General features: G+C 39.9%; 1 protein-coding gene across 7 annotated transcripts in view; it reads right to left on the bottom strand.

The window, feature by feature from the left end:
- TBL1XR1 (TBL1X/Y related 1) overlaps positions 1–14,230 on the bottom strand; it is a 119,189-nt gene that overhangs the window by 34,339 nt on the left and 70,620 nt on the right. The window contains exon 3 of one of the 7 annotated variants that reach the window (XM_087739427.1): positions 5,280–5,347. The exons of the other annotated variants lie outside the window; for them this stretch is intronic. The gene's annotated coding sequence lies outside the window, so the exon portion shown is untranslated. The remainder of the gene's footprint in view (positions 1–5,279; positions 5,348–14,230) is intronic. 7 annotated transcript variants of the gene reach the window in all.

Genomic DNA, 14,230 nt, shown 5'->3' with positions numbered 1-14,230 from the left:
ACCCAAGCATTTTCACATCCAGCCCTGTTTACCAAAGCAGCCTGAAATGAGCCTGCGGGAATCTGCAGGTAAATAACCATTGTGAGTTCAGGACCTTAAAACCCAAAAAAACCCACCTTTCGCAAAACCAAAATAATAGGTAATATGCTTCTGCAATTGGCCGCACGAACATAAAAAAAGAGCAACGTGTGAATCTACATTAGATACGTCTACTCCCGCACTCCTCCGCCGTCCCTGCCTTATTAGATCGCTAATCTGCAACACAAGACACCCCTTCCTCACAGCCACTCCACCGACACCACCCGCACCACCACTTTCTTTTATTCCCAAATAAAACCACATGCAACAACAGTATTAAAAAGTGCAAACCGCAGCTCTGAGTCTTTATAAGCTGTCTTAGAACTGTAGCACATTTTTGTTCAAGGACAATCAAATTGCAGTGTCTGAGCTTAAATGACAGAAACCAGTTACCAATGCAGACAAGATCAAGTGCAGAAGGGCAGTATGAAACCATCTTCACCTAGGCTTTTTTTTTTTTTTTTTAATTAAAGACTAATCAGCAGGAAGAAATGCTTAAATCAGAGCACTCCTCAGAAAAAAGAGAGATGTACTAATTAAAATGAATTTAACACTTACAAATTTATTTTAGAAAAAGGACTGTCGAAGTCGATCAGAAACCAACCGTACTTACTTTAGCACCTCAAAATTTAACTTCAGGTGGACTTTGAAATTAGGTAGCTAAATTTTCCAGAAGCACCTAAACCACTTAGAAGCCTTCTTGGAATTGACTTCTAACGAGGAACGGGATGTGAAGTACTGGCCTTTTCTGGGTACCTCCAAAGACCACGTTGATGCGTCTCTCAAAACCCATGAAATAATTTTAAGAAACAAACACTGTCTGACAAACATTATTTTTGGTATTCAAAGAGTCAAAGCTCTTCTTATCTGTTAAATTTACATCAAGTATTACAGTAAGAGTTTAGTATCTGTGATCTTAGCCCTCCTAAGGAGACTGGGCACAGCCACCATGAACACGACCGCCTGCAGCTGCAGACAGCACGCAGTGATTCGCTTGTCTTAGGCCGCGACACAGCACGATCGACGTACTTGCCCTATTTCCTATTTACAACCTAAAATAACAAAAATGGGAGACCAATGTAAAATTCTCATTTCTTCTTTCACTGCACTATATACCAATCTGCAATATGGATGCAATCTATTAAGAAGTAATAGAGAAATAAAGCAACAGCAACCCAAGCAACATCTCGGAGATGCTGCACCAGCCAAGGCAGCTGGGCAAGCGGGCACGGGTGCCTGAGACAGCTCTGGAAACGGCAGTCCAGAGGCAGGTTATAAAGGCTGCTGGCACAGGTCCTGAGGGCTGAGTACTGCTCTATTTTTACTGAAATAAAAGATTGGGCATTCCTGGGCCACCGTTTTGCCATCGTTGGTCTGTCACGGCTGTCATTGCCTGCGCCACACACACTCTAGGAGGCAGCGAGGCAATAACCAAAGAACGAGAGAGGCAGAAGTGACTTGGGGAGCCCGTGCCCCAGCTTCCACCGTGGGACTGGACACTCACCTACGTAAGAAGTTGAGCTGCAGACACGAGACCCTCGTCGGGACGCAGGCAGCTCTGACAAAAACACCTCGCCCCCAGTAATTCTGCAATAAGGGCCAGACTGTTTTGCAAGCCTGCAAGTATCTCTTTCTTTAATTTATATAATTATCAGTTTCTGCTACAATAACCACCTTCAATGCAGACGTTCAATCTCTGCATCGCTACATCCTACTCTGTACCACATCTCAAAGTCTGACTGTGTAAGCTGTCATGAGCAAAACCATACTGCCTAGGCCGTAGCGCTATGTATTTTGGCAGAGAATGTCTCCATCTATATTAGCTATACTCAAATTTCCATAAGAAATAGCATTGATTTTTCCCTTCAAGTATATACATTTAATGAAAAACTCACTCATGGCTTCAAAGGTTGTCTAGACATTAAGTTGGTCGCCCTTCCTGCCTTCAGCATCTGCTTATTTTTTTCGCTAACTGAAGCTGTACCAAGGGTCTTTTGGCAGAATATTAAGAATAACATATATGCTGAGGTGATACGCCTATAATACATAGAAAAGACACGCAATACAGTCATCATCCTTGACCAGATTTTCCATACCCTGCAATATATCCTTTTTTTTTTTTTTTTTTTAACTGGGAGCTGTTCCAATATCTGAATCATCAAGAGCAGTCTTTTCTTTCACAAAATGCCCTGAAAAATAAAAACAAGCTTCTTTCCCTGTCTGTTGAAAATGGAATATTTTTCCTAACTCAAATTATCCTAGACTAAGGGCAACTTTGAGTGAATGCCAAATTCTGATACTTCATCAGTGTTTAAGTCTAGAGGCATATTTATACTACTGTGAAGGAAAAATTCCCAGAGATCCGATGAACATGCCTGCCATAACACAGCCCCAGATGGCTCCTACACACCGTAAAGTCACCTGCATCTGTAGAAGCAATTGCATTGTTGACCTTGGAAGATAAAAGAAGCGTACCAAATGTTCTTCTTGCCAATCTGGCACTGTACAGAGGGCCGGACTAGTAAAAGCAACCTGAACACACCTGTAGAGGGATATGCAATGAGTTTCAAAAAAATATTAAAAGATGGTTTAAAAGAACACTATTTTTGCTTTTCTGTATAGCATACGGGATATAAAAAAAAGCTATACCAAAGCAGCCTGTTGTATATAAAGTTTTTGTTTTGTGAGGGAAGCATCCTTCAAAGCTGGATGCAAATGCTCGCATGAGTGCCCATACACACACGTAAAAAACCTTAAAATTTAAAACTGTTGGCTTTGTACAGTAGAAGCAGGACAGTCTACTGAAGAAACTCATCGAATGGGCTGAAAGTCACACAGGATCCAATTAAGATAAAAAGTTCAAACCCAGGACATTTCCTCTTCTTTCTGATTGCTTAGGCCAACATCAGACATCTGTTCTCACTAATTTTTGAATTAATCCCCGTTGAAGCAAACTATTCAAAACCTGAAGATACATCATCTAGCCAATAAGGATACCCCCCCCCTCCATTAGAAGGTGCTATTTTGAATTAACCAGTCTCTTCTACTGGTGCTGTTGGAAACATGATCGTAGCTTTGCGTAGAGAAAACAGTTTTGCTTAGTCAAGTTAAAACATCAGCAGAGGTGGAAATACACCATGTCTTATAACTGCAGGCTACTATTACATGGGCAGCTGCACTGAAATGGTCCTCAAATTGTCCCACAAATGACCTCTACTCTTATCTTTTGCAGAATTAAGCAATCACAGTAACTACTTCTGCTAGTTCAGATTTAAACAAATTAGATAGGACGGCTTTTCAAAAAAAGAAACCCACCATGTTGGGTGTCTTTACCTTACCTCAAACACTGGAATAACAGGTTCCACGCATGAAAAATTCTGCTCACCCATTTCCAGTAATAGAAGCATTATTTGAAAATAAAGAGATGATAGAGAGGAAGAAGTCCGTGACTTCTCCAGATGACATTACACTTTAATAAGTACTGCACAAATTGCTCACAACATTTTGAAAAATTTTCAGTATTTCTCAGACTCCAACGAGCTCCCATCATCTTTCTTTTCTTACAATATTTATAAAGCTGTGATGTCTTTACTTTCCAGAATTGCCGTTTAACATTCTTGAGTAATGCTACTCAAAACTTCGCAATGCCATTTCTCACTTATAAATCTGAAAGCCTATTTTCTTCCACTCCAAGATTTAGAAACTCTAATGTAAGTCTACATGCATGATTTGTGCATGCTCAAGGTATTACGTACCTATAGGGCTGGAAGCCATACAGTGTGAATAGTACCATGCCCAAATATTTCAGATAAACCAACCTCATGCAATGACAGCAGGGAAAAAGGCTTCAGCCTTTACACCAATTCACTTGCGTTTTCGAAGAGCATCCTTTCGCTTCCCTGATTTATCAGCCTCCGGAGCCTTCTCAAGCAAGCCCTCCCACCCGCCCCAATATCTCCGACACAGAAAGACCTACTAGTAGTTTCTCAGGTTGACTAGAGAATCCCATTACGAAGTTCTTGTGTACCCCACCTTGTTTTTAGAAAACAAACAAAACCCCCATATTCTAGTCCCATTGACTTCAATTGCTTAAGTAATTTGTTGGAGCAGAGCCAGTACAACAATCCCCTGCCAGAGCAAGGCCATAAAGAACAGTCAGCAATATCCTGCTCTACCTCGTGGGGGGTCTACTTGCAAGATAAGGTTTGTTAGAACAAAACTCCCTCGGTCTTCGAGTGCCCTCTATAGACCTAAGATAGTATACAAATAGAGCTTGCTAAAAAACTTTAAGGGATTGCGATTTAAAAAAAGAAAAAAGAAAAAAAAAGGAAAAAAGAAAAGACATCTGCTACACCCACAAGACATTTGTTAAATTACAGCATATATTAAAAATTCTACAGATACAAACGTGGTATCAGTTATCTTCTGCTGAAAGAACAAACACTCAATTGTGCTCTTGCACAATACTTCAGCATGGCTGTTGGTAGACTGGTTCAGAATGAATTTTCCCTTTATTAGAAAAAGTAAGGTAATCTCATCTCCCTTGTAACTCAAGCCACGGAGAAGAGATAAGAAAATATGTTTAAGGAAAGTATGCAAAAATCAAAAGAAATGATAGAGGGATTGCAGTTACACACACTTAAAGAAAACAATTGCAAAATCGTGACTGCACATTAAGAAGAGGAGACTAGTAACAACACGCGGTCTGGATATTTGCCCTCTGAACCACATATTCACATTTTCCTTTAGGAAGCCAAGACTTCAGTATTTGAAAAAAAAAAAAAAAAAAAACACAAACCATGCTATAATCAAAACACAGTAACTTTTCCCCCTTTTTAAAAACCTGATACACACTAAGGCAATAGTGACTCCACGCTTCAAGTAGACAATACAGTTTTTACAAGGTGTTTTGTCAAAAGGTCTATTTATTAATATTTCCATGCTGTGAATTGATGTGTTATGTCATAACAACTCTAAGGAAATGAATATGGATTTACACATGAGACAATAACAGCTCCAAAAGGAGCTGTTAAAGACCATTGAATAAAAGAACACTTAACGTAAAGATTCAGCGGACTGCAGAAACCGATACCTAACAAATACTGTAAAAGCACGTAACTGCAATTACTAATACTAAATTGTACCAAACTATCAGTCCACTTTTATGACAAATAAATAGATAAATCATTGAGTGTCCTTACCAGAACTACTCTCTGAAACCCCACAAAATTGTGATGTGGCAGCAGTACAGCCCTTGGTATTACACCACCTGTAACACAAACCATAGGATGATAGTTTCTATCAATATTTATTTTAAAGGATGAAAAAAGGATAAAAGCTATTTTTCTACGAGTCTTTTTACTGAAAGCATTAAAACAACATTCAGTTTCCTACTGATCACAATATTGTTAGGTAAGAAAATAAACTAACAAAAATTAAAGACCATCTTTTGATTACTTACATGGAATTTATTTTAAAAAATTACAGGCACAGTTTCAACTCTATCCTCTTCTCTCTCTTAGTTGAAAACAAAACCCTACCACAGAATAGAGCATTAGCTTTAAAGGAATTTCTGTTCTTTCTGGCTGCCTGTGTCGACAAAGGGGAACTTTATAAGAAGCCAGATTAAAGTTTACATATGGCTAAGTATTGACGCGGTAGCTTATTTTAGTGTTAGCTGAAGCATACAACTAAAATGATTCAATAGCAAGACAAAAGATAGGAAACACAAGGCCATGATCAAACCACCCAGTGTTTTCAAAATTGACCATTTTGGATCTGAATTTAACGCCAACAAATTAAAAAGAAGATGTTATATGAAAGAATCCTTAGAATAGCCTCATGGAGTTAATTTCCACAAGCGACTTCAAACCTTAAGCGCTCCCTAGGAGTTAAGTACATTATGCACCTGTGATCAAAACAATCACTGATCCTGTATTTCTACAACACAGTGATTCCCTACCACCAATATTTGTTACAGATGACATCATTAGAGAGTGATTTTACATAAACTAAGGAATTAAGGAGAAAGGTTGGAAAGCAGGAGTGCAGGAACGCTGTCTGGGCACCACAAGAAAAGAATCCACATATCAAAAAAATGCTGTTTGATGCAGGACACACTGCAGAGTAAAACAGATAACCCTGCCCCAAATGGAAGAGGATCGGGAAAACAGCAAACTATTTTCTAAATACTAACCTCCAGCCACAAAGGCTCACAAAATACATTACAAATAACACTGAAACTTCCCAAACACCTCCTTAAAACAAGGACTAAAACCAAGGAAGGCAACACATGCCTTAAACAGTACGTAGCATTTAAGACTTTCCATCGTCTTAAAAATACTCATTGACCTCTAAGAAACCTTCTGCTATTTAGTCTGTTACTAAGCTGAATAAGACTTGAAAATGTTTTTTCCTTGTTTTCATTGAGGACCTACAGAATATTTTGGTCAGCAATCATTTTCTGTGTTTAAATTCCCAAGAGATGCAAATAAACTTCTCCTCCCTCCTCCTGCAGAGCCCCCGACAGCCGGTGGACACTCATCTCCAAACCCACGGGTTAGAGAAGGGACATGCCACCAACACTGATGGCACTACTCTCCTCCACGTATAGGGAAACCGCAGCGGTTGTTTCATTAATGTTTAATTAATATTTACATATTAACGGTTCTCCTTTTCAGAATAAGAAGACGTAAATACTACGGCCTAGAGGTGTGAGAGGTAAATGCTACAAAGCGTCACTTGGAGATCACCAGCTTCGTCATAATAAAAGTCAATTTATTCATTACTACGTTTCTAAGAAAAACACTCCAGTGCCACCACCCTGGCCTTGAAAAGCGTCCTGGTCCTTCTCTGTAACAACACTTACTGACAGTAGCTCACAAGGTGAGTGAAAAGGTCCTGACCCTATATTAATGTAATTTTAATTCTCTGCTAGGCTATTATGTACTGCTTTGATCATTTCTGCGAACCTAGCTGTATATATCAACTCTATTGCGAAAATTTAATTAAAAAAAAAAAATCAGAAGCCATGTTTAAAACACTTATAAAATTTTAACTCCAAGACGAATGATAGGGCAAAAGGTCATTAAAAGGGGATGCTGATCCCGCTGGTTGAACAAACAAGTGGGAGCAATAAGTTTCAACACTTACATGCTTCGAACTTTGTGCATTTTACTTTTACATTAAGGATTTTTCATTCATTTAGACTAAACTCTGTGTCAAGTAAATAACTGATATTACCCCCAAAATGATGCCCAAGAGGAGAAGGAACGGGGAGGCCCTGCAGGAGAGCGGTGTTCCACCGCGCCCGCAGCAGGAGCGGCGTTAAGAGGAATTCCTCTCCTCTCCGCAATTCCCCACGGAGCATACACAAAAACACACAGACCGCTAGAAATTCATCATTGCACTGTCCTCCCTGCAACGACAACAGCAAACCTGCTTACAGAATTAAATGCACAGCCCAACATAACAGATCTTTTAAGAATGAGTAAGCAACAAAAGTAGTTTTTCAGATGGATCCTAACAGCCAGCTATCTCTTCAGCCACTTGCACCACATGATGTGACCACCAGAGAATCCCCTAAATTATATTTATCCTGGAATACACTTTTATCCTGTTTCAAATCAATAAATAAGAGTAAAATTTATTGCATGTGCTGCAAAGATTCATACATTACATAGCGAAAATATGTTCACTTTTATTTTTTTTTAACCGAAGTTAGTGCTGCGAGCGGAATTTGTAGCATGTAGGATAAAAATGTCACATTTAATTCTATTCCTCCCAAGTGATGTGATGAAATGCAGCACGTCACAGGGTGCTCACCTATAATCACAAGGTAGACTTCCCCTTCCTATACCCACTCTTCAGACTTTCATTCTGTGGTAACGCTGTGGATTGCTTTGTAGTTACATGCTTAGTCTTTCATTTTTCTTTCTTACAAGATGCTTATCTACATGTATTTCAGAGAATCTGAAAAGGATCAAACTGCAAACCTCCAGCCTCATTAAAATAAAAAAAAAAAAAAATAAGAGTTGAGCAGGGGGGGAAGGGCTAAAGAGATTTACCAGCCTCAGGGAGAGGACAAGAACAGAAAACACTGCAAAAATGTGAACGATTTTGAGAACCCAACATTTCACGTGACGCTAACTGGCAAGCTTAATGACTGTATCTGTTACTGAAATGCTCACGCTCCGTAAGAATGTGTGCATTGTGACCAGGAAATCTTTCCCTCTGCAGCTTAAAATATCTATGCATTTAAAAACAGTATACAAAAATAGACATTACTTCCCTATTTCCAAATTAATTACAGAGCAGGAATATTATCACGCTACCACCAATACACGCGATGATGCCACATGTAAACGTATTGCACTTGTTTTGGCACAGGGCAGCAACAGAAATGGTAAATAGAATGAGATTCGGTGAAAACGTCACTCTCTTTCTGCACGCAGCTGATGAGTATCGGTGAAGTTGGAAGACGGGCACGCGAGGAGGCCCCGCGGGGTGACTGCCACCAGGGCGTGCTCCTTGACCAGCACGCGTCCTACTTATCCATCTCACCGGTGGGTTTTTCTCCATAACCTTCTTCATTTTGCTAACTGAAAGAAATACAGGGAAAAGCGTGTCTTGTACTTCTCTAAATGAAAGGAATATAGCTACCCAAACTAGGCTGACTTAATCTCTCAAAATAATAGCTTTGTTTGTAACCCTCCCATGCTTTTGGGCAGCAATTTCCATTACAGATTCTCCTCGTCCATGACTTGTAACTGAAATCCTTACTACTATTAGATTGGGACTTCTTAAGTCAATGCAATTTTTTCAAAAATAATCAAAAATGGATTTTTAACAAACAAGTAACATTTCTTTTTTGAATGACTGTCTAGGGTTTTTGCTTGTTTTGATATTAAATCATGTATAGTTAGGGGAAAGAAGACAAAAAAGTAAATTATGTGCTCATAAAAAGTACTGATGTGCATTTTATAAATGGAAGGTGGCCCTTCAGGGAGAGAGAAATGATCTACTTCTAGGAAGTATTGTTTACTGCTGTCTTCCCCACTAGACCACCTGTTAATAGTATTTGATGTTGTTTTCTTTCTGCGTGATGAGCATGACTATCGCGAAGTGCCTCTAAGGCGATGAAACGCCTGCGTACAGAAAAAGAATTCACTATAAACTGACATTAAATAAAAATGTGAGTCTCTCTCTTGAACTTAAAGCAATGCATGCATTTGGATCTTCAGAGAGCTCAATGCATGAATAAGGCCTTATTTTTAGCCTGTCCTATGAGCGCAGCATAATTTCTGGTCTGCTTCTCCCTCCATTTGCATAAACTCAAATGTTACCACCGAGAGATCTGATCTGCTTGCTACCACCTATTCCCTCTAATCCCTCTATTTCAAAGACCATCCAACCGACAAATGTCACCAGCGGAGAAACTGAAATCCAAGTAATGCGTTAACAAAAGAAGGGTTGGTTCATCTACAAAAACAAGATTTGCTTTTCCATTTTGACTCTGCAAACAGCCCCACAGATCCCTTTTTGCCACACCTGAGAGAAAAAACACAACTACCAGGAGAGGCGGCTTAGAGAAAACCAAAGCTTTGGGTTGAAAAATTCACATTGGCCTCTTAGCATCGCTCTACGAAATGTAAGCAAATCTGTTTAATTTTCAAGTAGGATTGCACTGACTGCTAAATATTTCGTTGTAATTCAGAAGCTTACGCACAGCACGACCAAACACAGCATCAGAAGTTAAGCTGACAATAAATCATTTATCACACGCAAAGTTTAAGATCACAATTCGCTGAATAATATTTATGATCACAAAGTAAACATGATAAAAGTAGTATTTCCTTGATAACAGCGTAGCTAGTAATTTCAGGAGAAAGCAGAAGCACTCATCGCAGAGTAAGGCTCCAAAACCCCTAACAGCCCTAATCCCACCAAAAGGGACTCTGAGCGAGACTACTCGGGTACTGAAAAATGTATGCAGGGAAGTGTGAGCATTACAAAAGTCTAAAAGTCCTTGGGTCATAACCATACTCAAGTAAAAAAAAACCAGGAAAATTTTATCCAGGAAGCTTATAGCCCAGACAACTAACATTTTCCATGAAGCTCCCCAGGCAGATGACAACCAGACATGGATTAAAATGCTACAGACAAGCAAAGCTTCAGCAGTATTGCATCTTCAAGTGTAACTGTAACATTAAACATTACTTCTTAGCAAAACAGTTATTCCAAGTTCTGAAAATGAAACTATGAAGTTTAAGATCTTTATCTGTAAAACATTAATGTTCTGCCTGACTACCTCAAGGCAACGTCCCGAGTGAACGCGCATCTTCTTCTCTTCCTTATCCACTGTCATTTCCATAATTCATCCTTTTAACGATTTAAGAAGTCATACGTTACCAGTGCAGAGGATATTTCAGAGTACATTGGTGGTGCTCAAAAAGTCTTACATTTGACTAGCTGCTGAGGGCACATCAAGGAAGAAGCAGTACGTACATCTATCTGAGCTTTGACTGGTGCATCTATTGAGCAGACAGGTTTTTGAGCTTTACTGTGTTGTGCATTCTTCAGATGAGATATGTCTTTCAAACGCTAAATGAAAGCAACGCAAGAATTAAAGAACTGGAGCAAAGTGACTTGCGTTTCCTATTGCCCCATTATTCTTCATGCACGGAAGACAGGCTTTTCTCCTTCCTTTTTTTCCCTTTTTTTTTTTCTTTACTATTTTGTAGCATATCTCCAAGGAGCTGAAGCATATTGCTGTTTTTTCAGAGATTGCTTATGTACTGTCTGTCACAGGACACTACTTGTATACATTTCTATAAAGTCACTTGGTCAGACTATTTTGGAAACAAGACACTGAAATTCTCATTCTTTCTATTTGAGAGGTGTTCCAATTCTTTGGCCTGATCACAGTTCAAACTACTTGGCTTAAAGCCTTTAAGTTTTATATGTATATTCTCAGTGAAAAAAATCAAACACAGGAATGATTTTTACCGAACTGGAGGGCAGAAGCATTTCATTTTTTAAAGGTTGCCTCCACTGGTAGTGTTTCATGACTGGTGTTGCAAATGCTACAGGCACTACTTTGCAGACTTATTAAAAATGATTTCTGGAGCTTGCATCTCTCTCCTGAAAAAGCAGCCTTCAAAATGCAGGCCACTCGGAAGCACTGTAAAGCTGGTCGTCTTTCTCATTCCTGAAACCCCTCAATTTTACCACGTTAAAATTTAGTAAATAAATATCTCTCTCCCCCCGCCTTGCCATTCTACGCATAATCTCTAGCAGGTTATTTTATGGCATCAACCACCATCACTGTCACCATTCCCAGAGCAGAAGGCTGCTACGTACTTCGTGCCTGCCTTGGAATTCCTGACCAGAGGTTCGCCCACACTACAAATACAGAAAACAAGGAGCCTTCTCAGCCTTCACCTTTCCATTTACCCCCGTTAAGTCAGTGCCACCACGTTCTCCAAGGAGAAAAGCGCGAGAGCTGGAACACCGCAAGCGACAGCGGCCAAGGACCCTCAGAAACAAGGTCTGCGCCCGCTGCTCTTGGACTGCGAGAAGGGAAGAGCCAAACTGCCGGGCAGCGACCGTGTCTTGCAGGAGCCTCGGCTCCTTTCAAATAAATATCAAGCGGCACTTCTGGGACGGAGCACAGACCTCAATTACCTCAATCACAAACCTCAAGGGCGTTCATTTGCTTGGGTAGGCATGTAAAAAACAGCAGGACTTGGTCCTAAGTTGCACCGAAAGCTGGTTATATCGTATCTAATTAAAGTCCGTATCACTGAAATAGAGACTCGCCAATGGAGATACAAACGTCATTTGGCAGCCGCAGTGGTTCTCAAACCTGCAGCTGGAACACAGCTAGGACATGAAAGCATAATAAAGTTACTGATTGAATAGCCTGATTTGTAGAATTTCAGTAGATTTTGCTTTATTTTGTAGCGTTGTACTAACACTGTACTAGAGAGAAAGACAGGTTCTTGGATTTCAGAGTTGCAATTCAGTAGGTATCTGGAGTTACAACATAGATAGCTCTTGCACTCTCTCAGGAGACTTGAGTTAAATTCTTGGCTCAGGCTTGTAGTGAAAATAAACAGGTGGCATTATAATCTAGTCCCCATTTATTCATAAATTACGTTGAAAAACCCCAAACCTTAGTTTACTAAATGGCAGCCCAAAAGATTGTGAATGCATCTGTCAGGACTAACAGAAAAAAAAAAAAAAAAAGGTGCCTGACAAAGTCTTTGAAGTAGCTCTCGTAATCTGCGTACCATCTACTTACGGAGACAAAAATCATCTTCGGGCAGACGGACTCATAAACCAAACAACTCAAACCAGGCTCACCAACGCCCACGGTCCTGCTCTACGGAAAAGATTTTGACAAGGAAATAAAAGTCTATTTTTCTCCAATTTTGGAAGCGTTGCAGCTGTGTATCGCTTAATAATTCAGTTTATTAAAGGCAACAACTGCCAAAATCTATACAAACTAATTTGTCATGCAGCAATTTTACATTATTGGAATCTTGTTATAATCTGCCTAATGCACGCTATCACTTTCTAACCATGCCTATAATTGGTTTCTTGGCTGTATAGGCCTAAAGACAGTAATCCAAAACATCTTCCAATTACGCTGAAAAATATGCATGTTTGCGGAAAGTTACATTACTTAATTTTCAGACTCAGTGGGCCTTTAGTAATATGAGATTAAAAAAAAAAATGCTTGCAAAAGGACACTAATTTTTGGTGCTATTCAGAAAGTTACATGTTTGTGTAGGAAAATCCCATCTCGAGACCTGTAAACGCCGAAGAAGCATGTATTGAGATATTTATGGAACACGAGACAAACTCAAGGAAAAAAAGGCCAAAAATTCATTCAGATGGAAGAATATATTCCAAGTCTATATATCCGAATCAAACAAGAAACCCAGCCATTAGGAAGTCCCGTACCTCAAAACTTATGTAGGTGTGACAGTTACTCATGAACTTGACTTGTTTACTTCCAACACATGCAACCGTCTCTTGCCCTTGCCTGCAATCCTTCACCAGGCGTTTGAAGTTCCTTCAATTTGCTGGGAGATTGGTAGCAGTTCAAAACACGAGAACTTTGTACAGGAATCATTGCTTAACATTCCCAGAGCACCGTATTTGACAGACGCTTTCATTGCAGTACCAGGATTGGCACACAGGTAATTTTTAAGATGCTTAAGGCATCGCAGCCTGCTATATCAGTGCTTTGACAAATATGGTTTACTATTTTTGACAGAAAAGATTAGCAAGTAAAAATTACAAGGACAAGCAGGATTGCCCAGATGCAGATATGCTTCTTAGCAGAAGAGAAAACATTGAAGTTGCCACTTGAAATGCATGAGAATTTTTGTAAATTTTTAACGTAGTAGATTTTTATTTTTTAAACTACTACAGAATCTTAAAATTTGTCTATAAATCTTGGCAGATTAGAATCACAGAATGCTGTGGGACGGAAGGGACCTTTCAAGGCCATCCAGTCCAACCCCCTGCCATGGGCAGGGACATCTCCAACCAGATCAGGGTGCTCAGAGCCCCATCCAGCCTGGCCTTCAATGTTTCCAAGGATGGGGCATCTCCCACCTCTCTGGGCAACCCCTTCCAGTGTTTCACCACCCTCAGCGTGAAAAATTTCTTCCTTATATCTAGTCTGAATCCACCCTCTTTTAGTTTAAAACCATCACCCCTGTCACTATTGACCCTGCTAAAAAGTCTGTCCCCATCTTTCTTATAATCTCCCTTTAAGCACTGAAAGGCCGCAATCAGGTCTCCCCGCAGCCTTCTCTTCTCCAGGCTGAACCCCCCCAGCTCTCTCAGCCTCTCCTCACAGCAGAGGTGCTCCAGCCCTCGGATCGTTTTTGTGGCCGTAAGCACGCACCTTGTGAGGGATTCCCATGATTACGGTGAAATCAACGGGACTAGGTTACGTACAGGCCTATATGCAATAAGCACGTGCGTAGATACAATATTCCCTGAGTCACACGGAGCTGAAAATAAAAATAAGTACTGTCATGCACAAAAAGTTGGAAAAATATACAGGGACAAAAAAACTGCAAAACAAACCACTGACAGTCACTCCCACCATGCCTTAAACTGATTGTGAAAT

The sequence above is a fragment of the Nipponia nippon genome, unplaced genomic scaffold (genome assembly GCF_047370975.1).
Source record: "Nipponia nippon isolate SJK-2023a ecotype South Korea unplaced genomic scaffold, ASM4737097v1 scaffold_7, whole genome shotgun sequence".
In the NCBI taxonomy this organism is placed as follows: domain Eukaryota; kingdom Metazoa; phylum Chordata; class Aves; order Pelecaniformes; family Threskiornithidae; genus Nipponia; species Nipponia nippon.
This window is presented reverse-complemented; position numbering and strand designations above follow the sequence as displayed.